Source organism: Paramormyrops kingsleyae, chromosome 2 (assembly GCF_048594095.1).
Source record: "Paramormyrops kingsleyae isolate MSU_618 chromosome 2, PKINGS_0.4, whole genome shotgun sequence".
Lineage (NCBI taxonomy): Eukaryota > Metazoa > Chordata > Actinopteri > Osteoglossiformes > Mormyridae > Paramormyrops > Paramormyrops kingsleyae.
In genome coordinates this window covers 38,277,280-38,305,208 of record NC_132798.1, presented here as the reverse complement: position 1 = coordinate 38,305,208, position 27,929 = coordinate 38,277,280, and the positions used below count along the sequence as shown (strand labels likewise).

Sequence of the window (27,929 nt, the reverse complement as noted above, 5' to 3'; positions counted from 1 at the left end):
AATTAGTAACTTTTATTTATTTTATAATGTCCAGTTTCAGATTACGACTTAATATTCGTATGTTTTTCCTTTTAGGCTTATTTCGCAGAGTGGATCTACACCGATTAACAAACAGTGTTTCAAAAGGAGCACGACACTTTCAGTATAGGATAATTTTCCACCTTAAGTCAGTATACTACCGGTACAACACAATAGTTTTAATTTCATTTCGGTCTTTATCAAATATCTGTATGGAACCCAACAACTCAATAACAAAATGAAAGTTAAAGTATTGCCGTGTAGGGCGGACCGACGCATCGCCGGAGCAGAAAGAGACACAGAAACTTGCCTGCCAGGGAAAACACGCTTTTTATTATGCCGGAAACACAAGGCTGTCAGACGCCGAACTGCAAGATGCATACACAGTGGGAGATTTACGTAAGCTAATTACACACGAGGATCGGACCGGGTACACACAAGACACAGGTAAACACACGTGCAACAATAAGGAAATGTAAGCATTAACATTAACAACAACATAACAAGGGCTAATTACAACTGCAGCGGGGCATGCTGGGACATGCGCCCCGCCGATGCTACAGTATGTATTATAAAGGCCTTTACTGTGTGTAAAGGAATTCATATTAGCATTTTATACTGTTCAGCATTTTCCTTTAAAGATCCGAAATCAAATATTGCTACAGTAGCATTTTAATAGGTTATTTCCTGAAGTTAGCAGTAATCAAAAGCAGTAAAAGGTTATCGCCATTTGAAGGTTCTTGGATATAGCACAGATGGTTAGTGGAAAGAAGTTTTTATAAAATATTTTATAGGCCTAAAAGTCATCCTTTATTCTACATGTTCAGCAAATATACACCTATATCTCGGTGTGTGCCAACTACAGTCTAATACCGGTCAGCAGTGCTTGTCGGCGGGGCAAACTATACCCTCGGAGCTTTGTATACATCGCTACTGCTACTGGTTGCGCGAGTAATCTTACTGTAGAAATATTAGATACAATGTCTCATGCGCAGCACTCAATGATAAAACATACATATCCTTATGAATTTATATTTCAGACATTGCTCAACATTAAAAACTGAGTACCGCCTAGATCTATCTAAAATGCCGGCTTGTGCAGGTCTAACTGTCGTGTTTAGGCGGTCTAAAAGGCAATTTGCGAATATGCGAAAATTACATATTGAAAGTTTTAAATATTGAAGATGATGCGTTTTATGACATTGACAAACAACTGCAATTACATGTAACCTGTTTGCCAATTCAGAATAAACATAGCCTAATCCAAAGTGTATCTGATCTAATATACATTTACCTTCTAAAATTTTAAATTAAGCTAAGTAAGTACACAATACGGATATATTTTGGATTTGGCTTTATATTTTTTTATTACAATGGTGAATTGGCAAAACAGGCTACATGTAACTGTAGTTGCTTGTCAATATCATAGAAAGTGTAATACTAAACACCTTATACTCTCAAATTCTAAATTTGCCTTTTATACAGTTTAAGCACAACAGTTACCTGCTGGCTTTTTAGATATCTAGGCGATAGTCTAGATAGTTTTTACAAAGCTTTTCATGTCATACAGTATAAATAAATTCACCATCTTCTTCAATCATCCTTGTAGTTGTCATCCAGGAAAAAAACCAATAACAACAAAAAACCCTATATAGGCCTACTGAAATTTGCCAATTTGTCATTTCCTAAAACTACACCTGGTGCTTTCAGGTAACTTATACTAATAGGTAGCCTACGTGGATTGATTCTTCCTGGTGGTCTGGAGAACAGTCGCAGGTTTGTCTTTGTGTTCCAGTCATTCTGTCGTGTGGCGGCCAAATGCAGGCTGTCAGCAGGTATAACCCCTTGCAGGGGAGTTTATTGTGGAAACCTGGCAGGGCAACACACAAAGACAGATAACAATGACTGTACATGGAGCACAGGATTAAGAGACGCTAATATACATGACTAACAGAGGAGTAAACACAAGGCAGCGGTGGCTGGTTAACAAGAGGATAGGAACAAGAGGTAAGACTAACAAGTACAGCGAAACTGCTTGTTTTCTGTGCATATGACAATAAAACTCTCTATAAGCTCCAGGTACAATTAGAAGCAATGGCCAAGGGAAACGCAGGGAGTAGACAAGCAGGGTGGGGCTGGACGTGACAATAAGGTCTAGTTTAAAGGATTTTATTGCTATCATTTCATCTTTTGGGCAGTGTATTTTAAATTAGGTCCAATAATTTCATACCTCTGAGTAATTAAAATGTTTCTTTTAAATAGTTGGAATGTAACAATTCTAAGCTATAACCGCAAAAGACCCAAAACCCGCCAAACTGCAATATACAGAAATAGTAATTTAATTAATGCAGGTATAAATGTAAGCTATTCACCCTACAACTCTTACCCATAGGACACAGAGGAACAGAGGAAACACGTCAACATCGCACACACAGCAAAGGTGAGATTTAAACCCCTAACCAGGAGGGGTGAAGATGTTTAGCTATGTTAACACGCTTTGCAGAAGCAATATTTTATTTAATAACTTTTACTGCTCAATCATTAAAAACCCTTCACACTACGGCACTTATTCTTGTTAGGTTCTTAAATATCATGTAGTGTTGGCCAGGCAAAGTAGTAAATAAATCCATGATTATAATCTATAACTTTTATAGGTCTTCTAATTAACATTACATAAGGGATACTATAAAATCAAAGAAATGGCTATAGGTCACTTAGACAACACTGCTTCAGGTTGATGAACAAGACCTGTGGTCAGTGATTAAATACCAAAATGATTTACGGATGTAATGCACTTGTAGTGCAGTCATACTATACAGTCCTGTTTTATTTGTCTGAAGGAGATGAACAGAAGTCCGGTTTAAATAATTAGTTGAAGAAGTTCATAAGTCAAATTGGTAAACACAGCTGAAAACTAGGAGGTATGCCTCCACAGAGTACATTTCATCGGAGGTCTGAAGTCAGAGTTGCAGATGAGTGAGATAAGTGATCATTGTTTTAGATATAAGTGATCATTGTTGATATACCACAGCACACAAAAACAAAATGTGTCCTCTGCATTTAACCCATCATGACATAGCAGGGGGCACCTAGTTCAGCACCTGGGGAGTAGTACCTTGCTCAGTGGTACCTTATTCGTCAGGGATTCAAACCCACAATCTTTCAATTACGTGTGCACTTCTTTAACCATTAGGTCACCACATCCAAGTTCACCACATTCCAATACAACAAGTCAAAAAGCCATTAACCAATACCAGTTCTAGCCAGGTTCACTGTTAGCCATTGTTAGCAATACCAATTCATAACAACACATTATGTGGTATTTTGCACATGCAAACACCATTGCATCATGTCCACAGATAGAGGTTGGACAGTACTGTGTGTACGACTGATTTAATAAGACACAAATAAGACATAAGTACTAATACACATTATACAATTACAGTTTTATTTCTGTCGATGAACAGCACAGCCATCTTGAATTCTGAGGTCAAGGTTGTAAAGACGTTTCGAGTCAGAACTCAAGACTTCAGGGGCATTCCAGTTGGAATGGAATGCAGCATTAGCAATAGACTATTTTCAAATGAAAGACGGTGGCTTATGTATATAGGCCTAACCAAAATGTTTAATAGTAGTAGGCTTGGGTGATATCTATTTTTTTTTACTGTCCAAACCTTACACTGCATTTTATGTATTTTTACAATAAAAAAAAAAAACAACGCTATTCCAGGATGGGGGCTGAGCGGCGTCCACAACATAAAGGTTTGCCAGAACAAAATACTAGTGCTATGTAAAATGATTCTTTTTAGTGATCTGCTTTATTCAGTTCACCAAAATGATTTGACTCTTTGAATCACTGATTCATTCACTTAAAAACAACAAGCAATAGGCTATCAGGATCAGTCCATACCTGGCCAGCAGGTGTCACTGGTCAACCCTTTCCTAGTGTTTGAGTCCTTCGTAATTATGATCCTCACCTATGTCATGTTGCTCCCAGCCCTAGTGTCTAGTTGATGTATTATAGCCTGTGACAACAGTGACAGAAGCGGGCATATGCACTCCAAGCTGTGCACAATACACTTTTAAACACACTCCTTGGAGGCAAGGAAATGTGTATATTTATTTCTATATGTCCTCTGCCTTCTCAGCCATGTGTGCACGGCTTGGAGTGCATTAACCCTTACTTAACTTTTGCTTTGGCAATGATTACATTATTCCCCGCATGGCAAAATTTATCGCAGGGGACTTCCACTGCAAAATTTGGGGTATCCAAACGTCCAGGGCCAGTTTGTAATTCCAGTCCTGCCCTGGGTTGTTGCAGCATTTTCCTATTGATGAATGAAGTGAATTCCTGAACAGACATACATCCAATTTTAATAAACAACCCATTGCTCAATATCTGATTGTAACTCGTATTTGACTCCTTGTAGAGTATCAGTTGGAGTCATTATTATGAGTAATTTCTATGCATTTTCTTTCATTAGCATTTGGCCTTGATCTTTTCAAAATCAATAGCTTCATTATAATACATTATAATAGGCTTTGAGGAACTAAAAAATGTACTTCATATTGGTCTTTTTGCAGTAACTACATATTATATGTACAGTGTACTTACTGATAATTTAATTGGATATGTTGATTTTTTACTTTTCTTTTTTCTCCTAGTACATCAAATCCTACAGGGGTATGACTGTATTGATGGTTCAGTACTGCATCCAACCTAACCTCCATATCACACACACGTTCAACTGCTTCTCTTTCTGAACCTGACTGCAAAGATAAGGCATTACATCAGTATTACACACATTTAGTCTCTCTCTTCAGTGCTACCCTCACACACTTATCCAACGCATTCTTAGTCTACGCATTATACTCCCATGGGTTACATGTGCATATACTCATACACTTCACATGCACATACACTATATGCACACAAACAACCCTCATTCACACAAATGCTCTGAATGGACACATTTGCTGCTGATATGCAGGGCAGGGGCAGTAAGGGCAAGGTCAAGGGGATATCTCTGCAAACAATCACATAACACAGAGAAACATTTCCGCTCTCTTACTCCTTAGCTTTTTTCTTCTATTTTATGCAATGGTCTTGATCACCACCCAAACATATATCTTATTGGACCACAGCAGGTAAAGGTCATGGCAATCAAAATGTCATTCTCTCCAGCAGCTTACTGATGGTTTTTGATATGGTTTTGAAATCATTTGTTATCTGTGTTTCCAAGTAACAATGATAAAACCTTTGTGTTTCATAGAACTACCAAGAATGTCCAGATGCATAGCTAAAGGCACCATACAGCAATGACAGAAAGTAGTTGGAAGAACGATAGGTTTGTGATATGTTTCAATGAAATCAGGTTGTGTAGCATACCTTTCTGAATAACTAAATAATCAACAAAGTATTCAATTGACTATAAATAATCATGAAAAACACTGACAAGTAATGTTTAGGAGTTTTACATTTTGTACTCATTAAAGCACACATATTTTCATTTGCTTGCACTTCTAACCGTATCGCAAACAATGATTGTTGGGAAGTACCACAAAACTGTCAATAAAATTATCCAAGGTTTTAGTATTCTACTGAAATAACCAATGATTATTACATATTTACCTTCTAGTAACAGACAGTGGGCCCCTGGCAAAACAGATAATATAAAACAGAGTCCCCACACAAAGCACAAGCTATCTTCTCAGCATGACTTGTGAGGCAAACAGTTGCAAAGTATCAAATATCCAAACTAAACAGAAAGCCAAAGCACTGAATAGCCTTTCCAAATTAAGTTCACACCCTCAGGCAAGTTAAAAATGAATTATTTCTCTTTTTCTTTGCAGCATCTATCTGTTTCACTCTGCTGAAGGATGTCTGATTTAAAATCAGGTCCATTGTGACTGCCAGCATTCCATAATAACATCAAAATCTTGAATACCTTTGACTTTAATTATTATTTTTAATATTGTCAGAAACTGCTTAATAAAATTGATATAAATTATAAAATATGCTAGGAACGAGAGACAGAAAAAAACTATACACTCAGTCTTAATCTGAGCTAATAATAAAGTTATATACATCCAGTAGTGGCTGTGAGTCTATCAAACAGTTCAAGTATTTTTTTATGCCATAATAAAGTGTAGTTTTGGATTTACAGCTTCCATAGGACATGCAGGTTTGGGGACACATAAAGTGTCCTCTTAGGTTTCTTGGTGCCCCAGTACATCTGGAAATCTCTCCTGTAGATAAACATTGTCTCTTCCTTATTGCTGTGTTGTCCATCTTACCTGAATCATCTGAGTCATGTTTTACCCAATATGCTTCATTGAAGAAACTGTTTTTTTTCCATGACCAGACAAGAAACACAGCATCCATATTTTAGGAACAGGTATTTTAGGAACTGTAGCGACTTGGATTGATAACTGGTTAACGGATAGGAAGCAGCGAGTAGTTATAAGAGGCTCGATGTCACAGTGGGCCTGCGTTCATAGTGGGGTACCGCAGGGTTCAATTTTAGGACCACTTTTGTTCCTAATTTACATAAATGATATAGACACCAATATATACAGTAAACTGGTGAAATTTGCAGATGACACCAAGGTGGGTGGTGTAGCAGATACTGAACTAGCGGCTCAGCAGCTACAGCGGGATCTTAATTTAATTAGTGACTGGGCTGACACCTGGCAGATGAAATTTAACATAGACAAATGTAAGGTACTCCATGTAGGGAGCAGAAATATAAAGTACAGGTATTTTATGGGACCTACTGAAATAAAGGTAGCTGATTATGAGAAAGACCTTGGTGTGTATGTTGATGCTTCCATGTCTCATTCTCGCCAGTGTGGGGAAGCAATAAAAAAGGCCAATAGGATGTTGGGGTACATCTCCAGGTGTGTGGAGTTTAAGTCAAGGGAGGTAATGCTAAGATTATACAATTCCTTGGTGAGACCTCACCTAGAATATTGTGTACAGGTTTGGTCACCATATCTTAAAAAGGACATAGCGGCCTTAGAAAAGGTGCAGCGTAGGGCCACAAGAATGATTCCTGGTCTTAGAGGAATGTCATACGAGGAAAGGTTATTTGAGCTAAATCTGTTCAGCCTCAAGCAAAGGAGACTGAGGGGGGACATGATCCAGGTCTATAAGATTCTAACAGGTTTGGATGCTGTTCAACCGAATAGTTACTTCAGCATTAGTTCAAATACAAGAACTCGTGGCCATAGGTGGAAATTAGCGGGAGAACATTTCAAACTGGATTTAAGGAAGCACTTCTTTACACAGCGTGTAGTCAGAGTATGGAATAGTCTTCCTGATAACGTAGTGCAAGCTGAATCCTTGGGTTCCTTTAAATCAGAGCTAGATAAGATTTTAACAACTCTGAGCTATTAGTTAAGTTCTCCCCAAGCGAGCTCGATGGGCCGAATGGCCTCCTCTCGTTTGTATAGTTCTTATGTTCTTATGTTCTTATTCAAAAAGTCCAAGGAAAATCAAGTAGCACAAGCATATGAATGCCTGAGTAAGGTGAGCTGGGGCCTGCTGTGCTCCTGGATCAGCCTGGGGGGCCCTTTCAGCTCTGTAGGTCTGTGGGTCATCGCTGCTCACCTCCACTGGGGTCAGACTGACATGAGTGGGGTCATATCCCACTGTTCTGCTATAGGATTTACAGTGGCTTTAAAGGTTCCCATGCCTGTGCCCTAAATCCAACTCACTTCCTGAAGCTCTCAACCCTTTGCAGCTTTATTTTACCTCAGTATGTATTTCTATTTACAGATTAATGTAGTTTCTGGAGGGACAGTATGTAGTTTTTTGTCCTTTGTTTGTTATTTTGGATTAGAGATTAGACCTTTTATATGTCCTCTATATTCCCATTCTAATGTTTGTGATAGCTTCACTGGAGAGCTCATGCAAAATGTCAAGATCAGTGTAATACATCTTAACCTGTAAATTTTTTGCTTAAACTGTCAGTTATTTAGGATGCACAGTCCTGTTGTTAAATAGATAGCAAGAACTTAAAACTATTTTCCCTGCTAATTAGCTTGTAAAATCTATTCAGCAACAAGGTGTAATTTAATAAAAATGGAAGAACATGAGCAATAAGCTCTTTTTAGAGCTTTTTTAAAATCATATCATTAAAAGCTTATTTAAACTGTCTTTGATGCAAAAAGGCAAATAATATGTTTGAATCCAAAATAAGACTGTATTAAATGTATATGTATTAAATGTTTGCCTTGTAATAGTTTAAGTATAGTTTAATTTGAGACTGCATTTACATTCTTGCCGAACAGGAAAATGTGTTTTAATATGTTTCACTTTTGCTCGCTTATCTCAGGAATTATTAATAAAATAAACAACTTAATTAAATAACAAACATCTTGTTCATTACTTAGACCTAACACAGCAGGACTGAAATTAATAATGCAAAATCTTTAAAAAAACATCGTAAAGAGAATAAACTGCACCATTTGAAAACATGTCCAGTAAAATAACCTGCTCAGTACATTCATATCAATACAATATGAGTGCTTTTTGGAACAGCACCTCATTGGTAAGAGGTGCACTGTGTTAGCAGAATCACTGGTGTAAGGGGGAGGGGCAGCTCCACCAGGGGAATACCAAGATGTTCTCAGGCCAGCCAAGAAATCTTTCTAGCATGTCCTGGGTCTGCCCCGAGGTCTCCTCCTAGTTGAATATGCCTGAAACACCTCCTTAGGGATCAATCCAGCAGGCATCCTAGATAGATGCCTGAACCACCTCAACTGGCTCCTTCCAATGCAGAGGAGCAGCAGCTCTACTTTGAGCCCCTCCCAAACGTCCTCACTTCTCATCTCTAAGGTTGAGCCCAGACACACTGCAGAGGAAACTAATTTCTGCTGCTTATATCTGCAATCTAATTCTTTCGGTCACTATCCAAAGCTTGTGATCATAAGTGAAGGTAGGAATGTAGATCGACTGGTAAATCAAAAGCTTCACCTTCCAACTCAGCTGCCTCTTCACCACGAAAGAATGATATAATGTACATATTGCTGCCAACACTGCACCACAACAGAGTTTTGTCAATCTCCTACTAGTGAACAAGACTCTGAGATACTTAAACTCCTCCTCCTGAGGCAGCAACTCATCCCCCACAAGGAGAGGGCAATCCACCCTCTTCTGGTCAAGAACCATGGCCTCAGATTTGGAAGTGCTGATATTCATTCTGGCTGCCTCACACCCAGCTGCAAACTTACCCAATGCATGCTGCAGATCACCAGCTGATGACGGCAATAGGACCATGTCATCTGCAAAAAACAGAGATGCGATCTTGACACCCCCCAACCGGACCCCCTCTGCCCCTTCTCTATGCCTAGAAATTCTGTTCATAAAACTGCTGGAAATGTTAACCAGGCTCCCACTCTGTTTATACAGGGACCTGATGGTCTACAGCAATGGACCCCATACCCCATACTCCTGAAGCACCCCCCACAGGTCCCCCAGAGGGACACGATCTTATGCCCTTACCAAGTCCACAAAACACATATAAATTAATTGGGTTGAACTCCCATGAACCTTCCAATAATCCTGTGATGGTGACAAGCTGGTCCAATGTTCTGTGGCAAGGACTGAATCCACATTTTTCCTGCTGAATCCGAGGTTCAACCTAGCATAGACTTTACCAGGGAGGTTGAGTGTGATACCCCTGTAGTCAGGACACATCCTCCAGTCCCCTTTCTTAAAGACTGGTCTGCCAATCCAGAGGCACTGTCCCCAATGTCCATGCAATGTTGAAGAGGCATGTCAGCCAAGACAGCCCAAAAACTTTAAGAACTTTCAAGAACTCAGGTTGAATGTCATCCACCCCTGGAGCATTACCACCAAAGAGTTTTTTGACTACTTCAGTAACCTCAGCCCTAGAGATGGGCAAGCCCCCTCTGAGTCTTCCAGCTCTACTTCCTCCAAGGGGGGGTTTGGGGAATGCTGATAGGCACTATCAATCTCACAGCCACAGCTCCAAACTGCTGCCTCGCAATGGAGTCCTAGAGCATGGGCCATTCAGGCTCAATGTCCACTGACTCCCTCGCGATGCAAGAGAAGTTCTGCTGGAGGTGTGAGTTAAAGATCTCCTGGACAGGGGCCTCCACCAGATGCTCCCAGCACATCCTCACTATGTGTTTGGGTCTACCAGGTCTATCTGACATCTTCCCCTGACATCGGATCCAAATCACCACCATGTGTGATCAGTTGACAGCCCAGCTCCTTCCAGGTTTCATTGTCGTTTATCCATGTGAGTGTTTAAGTCCCACAACAGAACAATGGAGTCCCCAGAAGGGGCACCTTCCTGCACCCCCTCCAAGGTCACCAAGTAGGCCAGATACTCTGGACTGGTACACACAGACAACAGTCATCCCTCATCCCCCAATTCAGAGTTGAAGGGAGGCAACCCTCTTGTTCACTGGGGTGAATTCCAATATACTGGTACCAAACCAAGGGGCTAGAAGTAGACCCACCTCTGCCCAGCGATTCTCCCCATGTGCAACTCCAGTTGGAGTGGAATAGAGTCCAGCCCCTCTCTAGGAGTTTGGTTCCAGAGCTTGAGCCATGGTTTGAGGTGAGCCTGACTATATCTAGTCAGTATCTCTCTACCTCCCTCACCAGCTCAGGCTCCTTTCCCACCAGAGAAGTTACATTCCATGTGCCAAGGCCCAGTTTTGTGAGTCAACGATCAGATTATTGCAGCCCCTGCCTTTGACTGTCACCCGATCCACATTGCACCCAACTCCACGGCTCCCCCTGCAGGTTCTAATCATCATAGGGGTTTATGTGTGTAGTCTGGCTGCTCACTTAGGACCAATTTGCCTTGGGAAACCCTACCAGGGGCAAACCCCTCCACCATGAATGGGTGGTGATTAAACACACATCACTCAATCAATGCATAGGAAACTTATAAATATTATAAAAATTGATGGAGTTATGAAAAATACATGCGTAATTCATTATTTAATGTAACAACAATATTGTTGAGTTTTGAATGCATGTTTTATCTATAAAATGAATGAAACATTTCATTTTGTAGCAAGCATTATTTTCAGATTTGTCCCTTTGGAATGTATTTATGTAATGCTTTTAAAGCAATTACCAAGCACACTTTCATATCCAAATAACTGCAATGTTAAAACAGTATTGTTTTACCAAAGCTGTCTGAAATACCAAGTCAATGTTAGAAAGGGCATACCCTGGTTTAAATAAAATAGGCTAATGCAAAAGATAATGTACTGTATAAAGATATTAAAGTATTCAAAATATATAGTATACTAGCTTATAGTGTTATCGACTCCTTGTTGAATACATTCAGATTTCACAAAGTTTCACACCAGGCACATAGCCGTGTAGTAAAATATGGGATTTCAACCCCCCACCCTGAAACCCGATCAGGCACAGAGTGAGTGGTCCATATGAAAAAGAAAAAAAATGCATGATTCATATAAGGCTATCGAGCATTTTTCTTTATATATATATATGTATATAATATATATAAATTATATATAATTATATATAGCAACACATGATGTTTTTCACAAGTTTACTACAAGGCACCTGGGAATAAGAGCACTTTAGCTGTTGACCACGTAAAATCACAGAGCAAAGACAACGCAAGTTGAGGCGCACATTGTGCAGAAGTCACCAAATGTCTGCAGAGTCAATAGGTACAGACCTCCAAAGTTAATGTGGCCTTCAGATTAGCTCAAGAACGTGCGTAGAGAACTTCATGGAATGGGTTTCCATAGCTGAGCAGCTGCATCCAAGCGTTACATAGGAACATAAGAACATAAGAAATATACAAACGAGAGGAGGCCATTCGGCCCATCGAGCTCGCTTGGGGAGAACTTAACTAATAGCTCAGAGTTGTTAAAATCTTATCTAGCTCTGATTTAAAGGAACCCAAGGATTCAGCTTGCACTACGTTATCAGGAAGACTATTCCATACTCTGACTACACGCTGTGTAAAGAAGTGCTTCCTTAAATCCAGTTTGAAATGTTCTCCCGCTAATTTCCACCTATGGCCACGAGTTCTTGTATTTGAACTAATGCTGAAGTAACTATTCGGTTGAACAGCATCCAAACCTGTTAGAATCTTATAGACTTGGATCATGTCCCCCCTCAGTCTCCTTTGCTTGAGGCTGAACAGATTTAGCTCAAATAACCTTTCCTCGTATGACATTCCTCTAAGACCAGGAATCATTCTTGTGGCCCTACGCTGCACCTTTTCTAAGGCCGCTATGTCCTTTTTAAGATATGGTGACCAAACCTGTACACAATATTCTAGGTGAGGTCTCACCAAGGAATTGTATAATCTTAGCATTACCTCCCTTGACTTAAACTCCACACACCTGGAGATATACCCCAACATCCTATTGGCCTTTTTTATTGCTTCCCCGCACTGACATGGAAGCATCAACATACACACCAAGGTCTTTCTCATAATCAGCTACCTTTATTTCACTAGGTCCCATAAAATACCTGTACTTTATATTTCTGCTCCCTACATGGAGTACCTTACATTTGTCTATGTTAAATTTCATCTGCCAGGTGTCAGCCCAGTCACTAATTAAATTAAGATCCCGCTGTAGCTGCTGAGCCGCTAGTTCAGTATCTGCTACACCACCCACCTTGGTGTCATCTGCAAATTTCACCAGTTTACTGTATATATTGGTGTCTATATCATTTATGTAAATAAGGAACAAAAGTGGTCCTAAAATTGAACCCTGCGGTACCCCACTATGAACGCAGGCCCACTGTGACATCGAGCCTCTTATAACTACTCGCTGCTTCCTATCCGTTAACCAGTTATCAATCCAAGTCGCTACAGTTCCTAAAATACCTGTCGCTTTGAGTTTAAGTGAGAGCCTCTTGTGGGGAACAACATCAAAAGCCTTTTGGAAATCTAAATAGATGACATCATAGGCCTTCTTATCATCAACTTCCTGAGTAGCTTCCTCAAAAAACTCCAACAGATTTGTTAAACAGGATCTACCTCTCCTAAATCCATGCTGGCTATCCCTCAAAATGTTATTTGAGTCCAGGTAATCTACCATTTTCTCTTTGATTATAGCCTCCATAACTTTACCAGTTATACAAGTTAGACTGATTGGCCTATAGTTTGACAAATTACTTCTATCCCCTTTTTTGAAAATGGGCGTTATGTTGGCATGCTTCCAATCAGAAGGTACCACACCTTCAGATAAGGATTTTTGAAACAGTAATGTTAAGGGTTGGCAAATAATATCCCTCATCTCTTTTAACACTATAGGTAAGATGCCATCAGGGCCCTGTGATTTATTTATTTTGAGCTTAGCTAGGCTTTGCAAAACATCAGCTTCAGTTATATATATATTAGTTATAGACGATGTTGGATTAGTAATAAGAACTGGTAAGTTACTAGTGTCCTCAACAGTGAATACCCGTGCAAAACTATCATTGAACTCATTTACTATGTCAATGTCGTTTTCAATTATAAGACCCTTACTATCCTGCAGATTAGTGATTTCAGCTTTTAGAGCTCTTTTAGAGTTAAAATACTGGAAGAAACTTTTAACGTCATCCTTAGCCTCCAATGCGATCTTCCTTTCGACATTCCTTTTAGCTCGTCTAATGTCATTTTTTAATTCAGCCTGTAGATTTAGATACTCTTGCTTTATTATGTCATCATCAGTTATTTTCCATCTCTGGAACAAAGCCCTTTTCCTCCTTACTTTATACTTTATGTCCCTATTAAACCACCTAGGTTGCAATTTCCTTGATTTATTCTTGCTAGAAACAGGTATGAAGTCCTCTTGTACTTGCAATAATGTGCTTTTAAAAAATCCCCATGCCTCTTCAACAGTTTTGTTAATTAACTCCATCCAGTTCACAGTTTCTAGTTTTAATCTCATACAATTGAAGTTAGCCTTCCTAACATTATATATTTTTGATTTGGACTTTGCTCTTCGGGCATTAAACTTAACCTCAAATTTAACCATGTTATGATCGCTACTGTCAAGTGGTTCTAAAACATCTAATTTACCAATCCTGTCCTGGTTATTAGACAAAACAAGATCAAGAATGGCATCTCCCCTGGTAGGGGTGTTAACAAACTGAGTAAAAAAACAATCCTGTACTAATTCCACCATGTCAAGTTCATTTTCAGAAGAGCCAGCAACAATGTCCCACTGCATCCCCGGTAGATTAAAATCACCCATAACTACCACATCATTTTTATTGCTCATAATCCTAATATCACTGTATAACAATCTGCTTTCCTCAGCAGCCACATTGGGTGCTCTGTAACAAACACCGACAATTAGGCTATTTGAGTTTGTAGCATCTAATTTTACCCATATAGCTTCCGTACTTTTACTTATATCAGTAAGCTCCCTTGCCTGCAAGTTTTCCTTTACATATACTGCAACACCACCTCCCTTCTTACCTATACGGTCTTTACGGAACAATGTGTAACCATCCATATTATATTCTTGTCCATCCTTATCACTCAACCACGTTTCAGTTATTGCTATAATATCATAAGAGTCTGATGAGATAAGAGCCTCTAAATCATGAATTTTATTCCTAATACTCCTGGCGTTTAAATACAGACAACAAAGGGTAGGCCTATTACAGTGCCTACTTATAATATGATTTTTTGGGGCTTTCCGTTTCCCCCCAGTTACATACTTAACTAACCTCCCTGCCCCCCCAGTCCCTAGTTTAAACATTCCTCAACTACTCTACAAATACGCCTTCCCAGTACACTGGTTCCCCTCCGGTTCAGATGCAACCCATCCGGCTTGAACAGGTCCCACCTGTTCCAGAAGGTCCTCCAGTGCCCCATAAACCTAAACCCCTCTTTCCTACACCATCCTTTTAGCCACGCATTTAATCTCCTTATCTCAGTTAACTTAGCCTGACTTGCGTGTGGCACGGGGAGTATTTCAGAAAATACCACCATGGACGTTCTGCTTCTAAGCTTATTGGCGACTTCTATAAATTTATCCTGCAGAACAGCCCTTCTACCCTTGCCTATGTCATTGGTGCCAACATGCACCACGACAACTGGATCCACCCCAGCTGGGGCCAAAAGCTTGTCCACATGATCTGGAAGGTCTCCTACCTGGGCACCAGGCAGGCAAGAAAAAAAGTGGAAAATGTCCTCCCGGCCCCGACTGGCGACCGAGCAAAGCTCAGGAGCAACTGTCCTTTTCCGACTCTGGGTAGCGATACCGACGTTAGATATTATTAGTTATTATCGCCCCGCGGGTGTTTGCTACGGAGTTTAAACGCGGACAGAAAAACGCCGCTCAAGTATAATCACCAAGTATAATCAAAGCATTGGATACAGTGGTGTAAAGCAGTGGAGATGTGTTCCCTGGAGTGACGAATCACGCTTCCCTGTCTGGCAATCTGATGGACAAGTCTGGGTTTGGCGGTACTTGCCTGACTGCATTGTGCAAGTGTAAAGTTGGATAGATGGGGGATTAAGGTGTGGGGTTGTTTTTCAGGGATTGGGCTTAGCCACTTAGTTCCAGTGAAAGGAACTCTTAATGATGAAGCATTCAAAGCCATTTTGGACAATTTCATGCTCCCAACCTTGTGGGAACAGACTGGGGATGGTCCCATCTTGTTCCAACATGACTATGCACCAGTGCACAAAGCAAGGTCCATAAGGACATGGATGAGCGAATTTGGTGTGGAGGAACTTGACTGGCCTGCACAGAGCTCTGACCTCAACCCGTTAGAACACCTTTGGGATGAATTAGAACATGCCAGGCCTTCTCATCCAACATCACTGCCTGCTCTCCTGGAAGAATGATCAAAAATTCCCATAAACACACTCCTAAACTTTGTGGACAGCTTTCCCAGAAGAGTTGTAGCTGTTATAGCTGCAAAGGGTGGGCCAAATCCATATTAAACCCTATGTATTAAGAATGGGATGTCATTAAAGTTCATGTGTGTGTAAAGGCAGGTGTCCCGATACGTTTGGCAATATAATAATAATTTAACCTTTATTGTCCCTCATGGGGAAATTCTTTTTACACCTCCATCAACTTGCTCTTTGTAGAACAAACTGTCTGTGAAGGGCAGCCACCTGTAGCAGTGCCCAGGAAGAGAGGTTAAGGGCCTTGCTCAAGAACCCGCAGACATGCTGAGGCTGGGTTTGAACCTGGCGACCTTGCGATTACAAGCACACAGGTTTAGCCCACTGAGCCACACGCTCAGTGTGTATGATGCCGGTTTAATTACACATGAAAATTCATGTTATATTCTCAGAACACAAACTAAATCAACTGAAAAAGGATATTTCCTTCTCAAAATACTCATTCTAGTTGTGTGGAACCACTGTCCATGATTCCATTGAGTTCATTCAAAGAATTATGCATAAAAAGTAATACGGACAAAACATTCACCTGGTACTAACCTGGTGGTTAGTACTGACAAAGCTGTTATTGTGGGTGATTTTAACATTCATATGGAGAAAGATAGTGATCCTTTAAAAATAGCGTTTACAGCTATTCTTGACTCTTTAGGTGTATGTCAGAATGTAGTCGGGCCTACTCATGCCTGTAACCATACCCTTGATTTTTTATTTTTATTTTTTTAAATGTGTCCTGTCCGGCAGCTTTAGCAAGCAGAATAATGGTCTGAATGCACTGCTGTGTCAGACATATTTGCTTTGCCATGAGGGGCTCTATAGACTCTGTATAGGCCCTTCATGTTGGTCAATTTCTTTTTATTTGTATATTTATTGTATTTTATTTTTAACACGTAAAATATTCCAGTTGCCGAGCTGTCCGGAAGGGAGTGATAGTGAAGAAAAGGGGTAGGGAGAGAGAGGAGAAATTTAAAGGGGGCGAGAGAGGAGAAAAAAAAAAAGAAAAAAAGAAAAAAAACACGAACAAAGGGGGAGACAACAGTGGGAGAGAGGCTAAGAGAGACAAGAGTAATGTAAAAAGTACATATCAAGGGAAAAAAAAAAAAAAACAGCATTTGAAATACAACCAAGATGGACAAATACAAAGACACAACCAGAATTAAAGAAAATAAAACAGATATACAGACATCCAAAATTGTTGCATGTGCTTGGAAGGAAGTGTGGAAGTGGGTTTGCATGTGTGTTCTTCTGTGTGGGGGATGTGTGTGAACACGTATACGTGTGTTGGGTACGTGTGAATTTCTCCATGGAAAGTGCTTGATAGCAAGGGCGGGGGGCCGCAACCCCACCCCGCAAGAGCCAGAGGCCAGCGGAGACAGGCCCAGGAGACCCAAGGTGTCCACAGCCCCCCAAGAGCACAGAAGAGCCAAGGCCCCACGTTCCCACGACAGCCGCGTCCCCACCCCAGCAGGAGGAGGAGGGGGGAGACCCCAGGCGCAGCCCCCCGCAGCCAAAAGGGCACGAGCCCCAGAGAACCAGAGGCAACAGGCAGCCGACCCCGCAAGGGGGACGGCCGCTCCCGCACGGGCCAGAGCCAGGGCCCCAGGACCCCAGGCGGCCAGGAGCCGACCGGCCCCCGGTAGAGAGCCCCACCCCAGGCCACCACCCGGGGAGGAGGGCCAGCAACCATGCCAAGGAGGCAGCCGCGCCCAGGAAGGAGCAGCTAGCCTCGGACCCAGGCCCACACTGCCCACACAGACACCTCGCAGACACACCTCTCAGCCATACACATAGACCATACATCCACTCACACAACATACATGGACACATACACAGACAAAAAGACATAAGCCCATCCACTCCGGACCGCCCTCCGCCATGCGGGGGAACGGACGCCACCCCCCAGCGCCAGCCGCAACCCCAGGGCACCGCCAGCCGGACGACCGCCCGAGTGCCCCCCCACCATCGCGGGCAGGGAGCGGGGGTGTAGGAAGACCCGACCACTCTCCTCCCCCACGCACCTGTGTGAGAGGTGGAGTGTTGGATGCATGTGTTGGTGAGTGTATGTGGTGTAAGGAGTGAGTGAGTATGACTGTTGAGAAACTTAAGATGGAGTTAAAATTGACGGGGGAAGCGCGGAGGAGCACTGCTTGCAAACAACTCTCCTCCTCATCACCCCCCCACCAAAACCCTCAATGTATACGGTGTAAGTAAAATTGAGGGGCGGGCAGCAGTGAAGAGGTGAGTGAGACCACCTCAGCGGCCCCACCCACCAACCTCTAGGTAGTGCCCCCACCCCCCAAGGCCCTGTGTGTATACTGATATGTGATGACTAAAGTGCAATTAAAACAAGGGGAGGCAGAGGTCCGCGCAGCACAGCGAGTAAGGCCATATGCATGGCCCCCCTCACTGCAGCGTGCGCGGCACATTCCCACCCCGAGATCCTACATGTGTGCGTGGCATGTTATGTGAGTGAGGGGGGAGAGGGGCTGGGATTCATGATTCATGAGATCACTACCCCCTGGCAGAAGAGAGTCAGCTAACCAAGCTGGCTCATTAGGCACCCTAGCTCCCCACCGCGGCACGGGATGGAGCAGACCCGGGGGGCCCCCGGCGACAACACCACGGAGCAGTGCCGACGCCAAGAGCTAGCCCCCACCCCCCCCCCCCCCACCCTGAAGGACAGCCCGCACTCAGTCACCCACTCATTCGACGACAAAAAGTGGCAGACTAGCCCGGGCTCGAGACATGCCACCCCGCAAACAGCGCAGGCCGGCCCCCCAGACATGGACCGCCCCACCCCCCCTGGCGGCACCCCAGAGGGAGCACAAGCCACCCCCGCGCAGGAAGGTGCCCACCGAGGAAACGGCCAGGCCCCGGGCACCAGAGCCCCAGACCCCCACCCAAGCCCGCACCGAAGAGGCCAACCACCCATCCCAGGGCCAGCCCCCGCCACCACCGGCACCCTAGACCCCACGCCCCATGAGCGCCAGGCAGCACCCGCCCAAGGCCCACCCCACCACCACCAGCCAGGGCAGACACCCAGACATCACAGGATGGCAGCCCCCCCAGCTCCAAGAGGCCACTAGTCGCCCACAGCCCGGGGGCCCAACCCCGCACCCGCCAGAACCCCGAGGGGACGAGACCACAGCCGACCACCCCCCCTACGTAATGGAATTGGCCAGAATGGACCAGAGAGGATCCAATCTGCCCAATTGATTTTTTTGGAGGGAATTAGACATTCTCTCCAGACTTATGTGGTCTAGAATTAAATTTCTATACTGAGTAATACATCAATTATTTTTTGATTTCCAGTTCATGAAGATAGTTTTCTATGCAATGCCTAAGGCAGTAAGGATCATGTGCGCTTTATTTTCTTCCATATCTAATATACTTGCATCACCTAAAATGCACAATGTAGGTGAGGTTGGGATATAGCAATTAAACCAAATTGATAGATCCTCACAAATCCTTTGCCAGAACTTCTGAACTGGGGTGCAGTACCATATGGTGTGCATGTAGTTCTCTACAAAGCCACCTGAGCAGTGGGTGCATAGGTTTGAGTGGATAAGGCCCATTTGGAACATCCTTTGTCCTGTATAATGAGTTCTATGCAGAGTTTTGTATTGTATAAGCTGTAAGTTCGGGTTTTTAGTCATTTTGAAGGTGTTTAAACATATTTTTTTCCAAAAGTTTTGATCTGAATCAATGGATAGATCTTGCTCCCATTTTGAGATTGGAAGGGAAATTGAGTCATCCATTTTTGACAATAACTTATACATTTTTGACAGTAATTTGGGGCTAGAAAGATTTAAAAATTCTAGCACACATGGCGGTATTTCCAAGTTAAACTTTTTAAGATTGAACCTAGCCTGAATAATGGACTTCAGTTGCTGGTACTCAAGAAATTTACTGTTGCTAATTCCGTATTTTGAGACTAGTTCGTCAAACGAAATAAATTTCCTGTTTTGAATAACATGTTCAAGATTTCTAATCCCTTTGTCATGCCATAAGGGAAAGTTCAATGTTATCTTTTTTCGGCAAATATCTGGATTGTTCCAAATGGGTGTCAATTCACAAGGGATAAGCATACCCTTGATTTGATTATTAGGCATGGCATCTTGGTGGAACATGTATCTATTATGCTTCAGAGTCCCCTGCTCTCTGATCATTACTTGTTAACGTTTGAAATCCAGTATAGCCTCCCGTTGACCACAGCTCCAAAGTACAGAATCAGACATTCCATTGCCTCACTAACTACAACAACATTTATGAAACAACTTCCACAGTCCTTCAGCCTTACATCTGAAGCATCGTGTATAAATGAACTTGAACAGGCGACTGCAAACATGGATAAATCCCTTCGTAGCACACTAGATCTTGTAGCTCCACTTAAGAAGATAAAGCATAGAGATAAGAAACCTGCCCCCTGGTACTCTGATCATACACGTGAACTCAAACAGGCATCACGCAAGCTAGAGCGCAAATGGCGCTCAACTAAACTAGAAGTTTTCAAATCTGCATGGAAAGAGAGCCTGTCTAAATACAGACAAGCACTAGTGACTGCTAGGTCTGTGTATCTCTCCAGATTAATAGATGGGAACAAAAACAATCCAAAATTCCTATTTGAATCCGTGGCTAGGTTAACACAGAATTCTCCATTAAACTCGCAAGTCCTTCAATCTCTTAAGAGTAATGACTTTATTACATTCTTTAATGGTAAAATAACTAAGATTAGACAGACCATCCAGTGCACGTCCTTAGCTACCTATGACTGCCAGACTCCTGCTAGTCTTATGCCTATCAATAATGAGACATTTGAATCTTTCATTCCTATAAAACACCCAGAACTCCTGAGCTTAATTTCCTCCTGTAAATCCTCTACAAGCCTCATAGACCCAATTCCTACAAAATTTTTCAAGGAAATCGCACCACAGATTAGCAATACCCTGTTAAATGTGCTAAACTCTTCTCTTAAGCTTGGATATGTTCCTAAACCTTTTAAAATGGCTGTTATTAGACCTGTTCTAAAGAAACCAAATCTTGAACCTAGTGTTTTAGGAAACTATAGACCAATCTCAAATCTTCCTTTCATTTCAAAGATCATGGAAAAGGTTGTAGTTCGTCAGTTGTCTTCTTTCCTACAAAAAAATAATACTAATGAATTATATCAGTCTGGCTTTAGACCAAACCATAGCACAGAAACTGCTCTAGTCAAAGTAATGAATGATTTACTTATGGCTTCTGACCTTGGCTTGATATCGCTGTTGGTATTACTAGATTTAACTGCAGCATTTGATACTGTGGACCATAATATCCTGTTGGACCGGTTAGAAGGTGTAGTTGGCATTACAGGGACAGCACTCTCTTGGTTCCGCTCATATTTAACTGATCGCTATCAGTATGCACATGTGAACAACGAATCATCCAAGGCCACCAAAGTCACATACGGTGTCCCACAGGGATCAGTACTGGGCCCACTACTGTTTACCCTATACATGCTACCGCTTGGTAACATTATTAGAAAACATGGTGTTGGGTTTCATTGTTATGCAGATGATACACAGTTATACAGTATATATCTGTTAACCCTGATGATACGGGTGGAACGGTCTTCCACCGGATGTGTGGGTTTCAGGCTCACTTTCAATATTCAAGTCTAGACTAAAAACACACCTATTTAGTTTAGCTTATAGGGACACTAGTTCTAGCTCTAGCTAGCTTCTCACTCCCAGTTAAACCTATAGTGTGAGGTGTAGAGCTGGGTGGGGATCGGTGCCATTGGCTTTGGATAAACTGAATTGACAGTGCTGTCACTCTAGCTTCACAATTGCTTGTGGGATTGGAGTGCTGACATTTCAGGGACTCCCCATGCCTGCATTCCCACCTGCCTCTCCCTCCTACTTATGCTGCCATAGCCATATCTGCCGGAGCATTGCACTTCATATTGCACTCATCTAACTTTTAGCACTGCCTATAGTCTCCCTTACTTTGACTAATTGCATTTATTTCCACCACCTTCTCCTGGGGGGTGCTGCCTGGAGCCCTCAATCTATCAAGATGTCCAGCACACCCTGCAACATGTGACGTCGCCACTACCAATGACGTCCGTGCATCCAGCTCGCCATTCTGCCTGTGTCATCTTCCTTGTATGACCCGCTCCCTGCCTTCTGGCTGCCTGGCGATTGGAGGGAGTGGTGGCACCAGCTTGTCATCTCCCCCCTGCTCCCCGTTTGTGTTTCAGATTTAACTGTATTTGACTCTCCCTGCCGGCCCCTGGAGGATGGGCTCCCCCTTTGAGTCTGGTCCCTCCCAAGGTTTCTTCCTTCTGGGGAGTTTTTCCTTGCCACTGTCGCCTATGGCTTACTCACTGGGGGCTTTGGGTGGGGATGCTGTAAAGCGCTTTGGGACAATGTAATGTTGTGATAATGCACTATACAAAAATAAATTTGTTGTTGTTGTTGTAATATGCATTACACATCAATGTAGAACTTATGTTTGACAAAACATGAATGTGGTAAGTCTTTTATATGAATAAAGGACATATATGACTAATGGTGGATGCATTTAATGTCGATTGTACATGAATATAGGACAACCAACATACCATAGGAATATATGTTTGATGGTACATTAATTTCATATGTATTTTACATCAATAAAAGACATATATGTCTAATGACAGATTAAGCTAATATTGGTTGTATATTTATTTTGAGTGTCATATTAAAAGCTTATATGATTTGGGTTAAACACATATAACAGTCACATGTTATTTTTAAGGAACTTTTCCATGTGGGGGTAGATTGGGGCAGACCCCTGGACAGGATATCATGCTTAACATACTGGAAATCTATAGTACTTAATCACTAGAAAGGAGTCATAAAATATTATATACTTCTCAGAAGTATGTTTTGCGTAGTCATTTATTATTAATAGATTTCCACTGCATTTTTCTTTTATTGAGCCTTTCAAAGCATGTGGATCCCTTATGCTGTCCATGAATCATTCCACAGATATGTTTTGAACATCAAACTACAAATAGACTAAAGGTGTCTTTAAAGGGTTAAACGGCTAGTTGACTGAAAACTGAAACTAGAATGGCCTGTGGCATCCTCATCATGAAAGACTAATATCAAGCTGGCTATTATATTTATATTATTTTATTTCTTTTGTACCAGTAATTAATGTAATGATTATAAATTCTGTATGTTGCCCTCTGTTTATATGCTTACCTTGATAAATTATATAATCCAGCATTTGGTTTGGTAAGAACTTCTGTCTGTCCTATTAATTTGCAAATAAATGCAAAAACAAGGAGGAATGTGATATGCAAGTGATTGACACAATAATTGAGGAAAAAATGCACTAGCGAAAAATAGAAAGAATCTGAGAGGAGTGAAAGAAAGGCTGTTAAGTAGGAGGTCTTAAATCCAAAAGCTACATGTGAGATGCTGCCATATAATCATAAGCAACAGTCAATGAGTGCCACCATGTGGGAATTTCTACTTGAAAAAGCTACACAAAATTAGGAAAGCTGGTGTTATATGTCAGTTAATTAAAACATCCTACAAAGATACTGTATATAATAGGGCAGAAGGAACTAGCATTTCAAAACCACATAATTGTCTCAATAATAATATCCATCAGTAGCACTTTCTTTGAAGTATGATGTTCATCCATTTCATTGAATTTTTAATTTAATCTATTTTATTATTCATGACAGGGTTATCTTGGAGCCTTGGAGCTTTTCCCAGGAAACGCAAGCAGAAGACACCCTGGACAGGATGGCCGCCTGTTTCTGGACAAATATTAACACGGCATGTGCAAAGGTGTTAGGCTTAACGCAAACAGAAGGAGAAAACATCTTGTCACTATCACATCCTACTTAAGGTGCAGTCAAGGCCATCATAGGGTACCAGTGAGCAGCCAGAAGCAGTAGTCTTCTAGACTTCCAGCTCTAGATTCCACCTAATCTAGTGGCTCTCAACCTTTTCCTTATTGAAAGACTCCCTGTATCCAGGAAAACATGCTTGGGCCATCTTACATAGGTTATGAGAATGTTTCTATTATATGTGTTCTACAATGATGATAAAAATTGCCTATGTTTATTAACATTTTTAATTTTTTTATTTACCTTTATTTAACCAGGCAAGACAGATTAAGAACAGGTTTCTTATTTGCAACTGTGGCCTGGCAAAAGGACAGTGGCGGAGCCAGAGGGGTGTCCGGGGTGGCACTGGACACCCCTGACATCCGATTGGCCACCCCGGGTGCCACCCCAAAATTTTATTTGCTGCTGGCAGTTCCTGATGCTGATTGACATCTCATTTGTCTAAAGAAGTTTTGAATTTTGCCGGCAACGCTGCTCAAGCTATTTTGAAATCAAAGACGAGCCAAAGACAAGAGCATGGTTTCAAGGTAAGACGAATAATAAAACATCATATTTGAAATACGTTTTATAGTTTATTATAAGGTTTGTTTGCTGAGTAACGTTTATTATCCGCTGTGTAAGTTAACGAGGCGCCGACGACATCAGTTAACTTAATGATATTAGAGAGATCAATTCGCACTTTAGACAGTTAACTATACTTCATCTGTGGTAGTATTACATGCACATACCATGTATGTAAGTTATTATATTTAATTTACGATGCTCAGATATTTTGCTAATATGGGGAAGTAATGTTAGGTTAGCTGTTTGTGAGTTAAATTTAGTTGAAATGGAATAGCCAGCTCATATACTTTCTTCAGAATAATGTTATTTAGATAGGTTGCTGATTTTAATGTGCAGGTATGATAATGGATATTTTTAATTAGGATAAATTATTATAATAATATAAATTATTATATTTTCATATTTTGAATTATATGTTGGTAATGAAATAGATTTGGGTTTTCACTATTCCATCCGTCCATCCATTGTCCAACCCGCTTATCCTACTGGGTCGCAGGGGGTCTGGAGCCTATCCCGGAAGCAACGGGCACGAGGCAGGGAACAACCCTGGATGGGGGGCCAGCCCATTGCAGGGCACACTTGCACACCATTCACTCACATATGCACACCTAAGGGCAATTTAGCAATGCCAATTAGCCTCAGCATGTCTTTGGACTGTGGGGGGAAACTGGAGTACCCGGAGGAAACCCCATGACGACACAGGGAGAACATGCAAACCCAGGTCCCAGAGGTGCGAGACAACAGTGCTAACCACTGCACCACCATGCCGCCCCCGTTTTCACTATTCTATGAGAACTAATGGATTGTGTTGTAAATAGATGTATCAAGGGATGACACAGAGACCTCTGGCTCTGAGCAAGACAGTGAGCCAGAGCTGACAGAAGATGTCATCGAGCCCCTTCCAGCTGCATCAGTATTTTTTGTTTGGTTGTTTTTTCTTTATGCTAATGTTTTTGTAAATGAACTCAGCATTGTTTTTGCAAATAAAACTTTTCAATTCCTTAATTTATTATTTCAACTTTATGAGTACAGTGCGTGTGTGTGTGGACCCCCTGAAATACAAGTGGCCACCCCCTGGCCACCCCATGTAAAAAATTTTAGCTCCGCCACTGCAAAAGGCAGAGCCTTTTGAAAGAAAATAAGAAACATTTTTAGACATTTTAATTTGGTTACATTAAATTAAGTTTCTTTTGAACATGACTCAAACAAGGTTTCACTCCATGTGAAGCAACCTTGATTTTTCCTGTTTATCATATTGCTTCCAAAACAGAAGGTGAATCTTTAAGAACAAAAAAAAAATCAAATCTTAAACCTATTTGGCAAATGGCTCGAGAACCAGAAGCATGGCAACCATTAAACATGCATTTAATAACTGAAAAGACCTTAAAAAAAATTTAAATAATATTGCAAATTATATGTTTTGCTTTAAAACAATAGAAGCTGTGCAATGGTGCAGTGGTTAGAACTATTGCCTCACACTTCGGGTACCAGGGTTTGAAGCTCTACCCTGGCTGTGTGTGTGGAGTTTGCTTGTGCTCCTCATGTCTTTATGGGGATTTCTCTGGGTTTTCTGATTGCCCCCCACAATCCAAAAACACACTAAGGTGAATTTGAGTTATCAAATTATCCATAGTTAAGAATGGTGAGTGTGCCCTGCAAGGGGTTGGTGTCCCATCCTGGGTTATTTCCTGCCTGATGTCTGTAGCTTCCAGAAGAGGCTCTGGACGACAGTGACCCTGAATAGGGCACCCATATAAATCCTTTACAAGTCAGATCGTGTGCTCCCAATTATTTAGAGTGGTGGCAGAAGCACCATTTAATTCTGCAGCAGATAACTCTAACAAAACTATAAAAGCACTGTGGTCTGGGTCCTTCCATCTTGAGACTAATATAAGTTTTGCAGCCACAGAAGATAAAGAAATTGCCTGTTGTTGAAAAAGGGGAAAAGGGGAGAGAAATCCCAATGTAATTGTAATTGAGGAGAACAAGGGACAGTTATGCCAAATATATCAACAAGAAAGGAAGACAATTCCAAGAAAGGAATTCCAAGAATGTGTGGAAAAATGTCCCCAGAGCTTCAAATGGGCACAATTTACATAGATGGTCTGATTCAAGAGCCAGATTATGTCCTATTCACAAATCTGAACTGGATGTATTGGTGGATAGTGTTGTGTTCGGCGTGCGAAGCGAGCGGGCAAACAGAGGAGAGAGCCAGGAATACTCTAAAAAACGGGGTTTATTCAGGGCAGACAGCAGACAGCAACAAACATTAATGACGGATCTTGGGAACACTAACTCAGACACGGACTAAATACACAGGATACGTAGAAAATAACAGGCAACAGGTGATCACAATCGGGGTAGCACACGTAGGTAATGAGGGGGCGTGGCACACACGAGGATCGGACGAACCGGGCGTGACAGTTATGGTTTTTAGAAGTACATTTGACATTTTTTTAAAAAGTATGACAGGACAACTAAGATTAAGTTTTTTAGATAGAAAGGCACATGGGTGTCGATGCCCTGTTACTGGATTTCGTTGGATGAGGACCACTCCCACCCCGGAGTCTGATGCGTCCACCTCCACCTCGAAGGGGATCTCCGGGCATGGCTGCTGAAAGACAGGAGTGGAACAGAATGCTTGCTTCAGGCGGAGGAAGGCTCGATCTACTTCAGGGGTCCATTTCAACCTAGTGAGTGAAGTAAGAGGTGCAGCGACCTGGCTGAAATTCCGAATAAAGCGACAGTAAAAATTCGCAAACCCTAGAAACCTTTGGAGCTCCTTAATCTTCTTATTTTCTTCCGACAGCTGGCCCAGGCCCTCTGTGAGGGATTTCATGGACTCTCTGAGAGCCACGTCCTCTGTAGCAAGCGTCTCCACCTGCTTCTGGCTGAACTCCAGAGACGCACACATCGCCTGGAATTCCCTATGGAGAATTTCTAACAGGGACATACGTGCGTCGAAGCTCGATGACATCTTGTCAATGGAGTCCAGGATGTTTTCCAGGTCTTCCCCAGGTGGGGAGGCCACCTCGGGCGAATTCTCGGGTCTGTTCCTCTTGGTGGACAAAGCGGTTTTGCTGGTGGCCGGAGTCTCGGTGAGAGGCTTAGGTTTCCCCATGACAATTGTGTGATTCAATAGAATTATAAAGAACATACAATGAATAGAGGAAAAGGAGAATATAGCTTAAAGCAGGGCATGATGAAAGGGGGGGGGGGTTCATTCTAAAAAATGCAGTTAACTGAAATGAGAACTGACTGGCGCCGGCAGGGCAAGGTTACCTAATCAGGACCGATAGAGGGAGCGACAGAGAACGTCAGCGGCCCTTACATATCTGTAGCCTTCCACAAGGACAAGTACTAACCGACTAACTAGAGTAAATGTCAAACATGTGGTTGTAACGTAGACGGTTGGTACCGAGAGAGGGGGGGAGATGCCCAAAGGGCTTTAAAAGGGATACAGCTGATACATATGGCAGAGCTTCCTCCTGTACATGCTGAATGTATGTCAGATGGCCGCTCCCGGATTGCAATCTGTCAGAGAATAAACTGGTGACCTGCAA

At 42.0% G+C, this 27,929-nt stretch overlaps 1 long non-coding RNA gene across 4 annotated transcripts; it reads left to right on the top strand.

The window, feature by feature from the left end:
- The first annotated feature begins 112 nt into the window (after window positions 1-112).
- On the top strand, window positions 113-27,929 carry LOC140587647 (uncharacterized). Of its 4 annotated transcripts, none has more exons than XR_011989328.1 (5): window positions 113-465; window positions 2,411-2,458; window positions 23,635-24,329; window positions 26,863-27,068; window positions 27,176-27,929. It is a non-coding gene; the product is annotated as an uncharacterized lncRNA (long non-coding RNA). The 4 variants fall into 4 exon arrangements; XR_011989327.1 differs by having other exon boundaries at window positions 114-465; window positions 26,961-27,059; XR_011989326.1 differs by having other exon boundaries at window positions 114-465; window positions 26,867-27,059.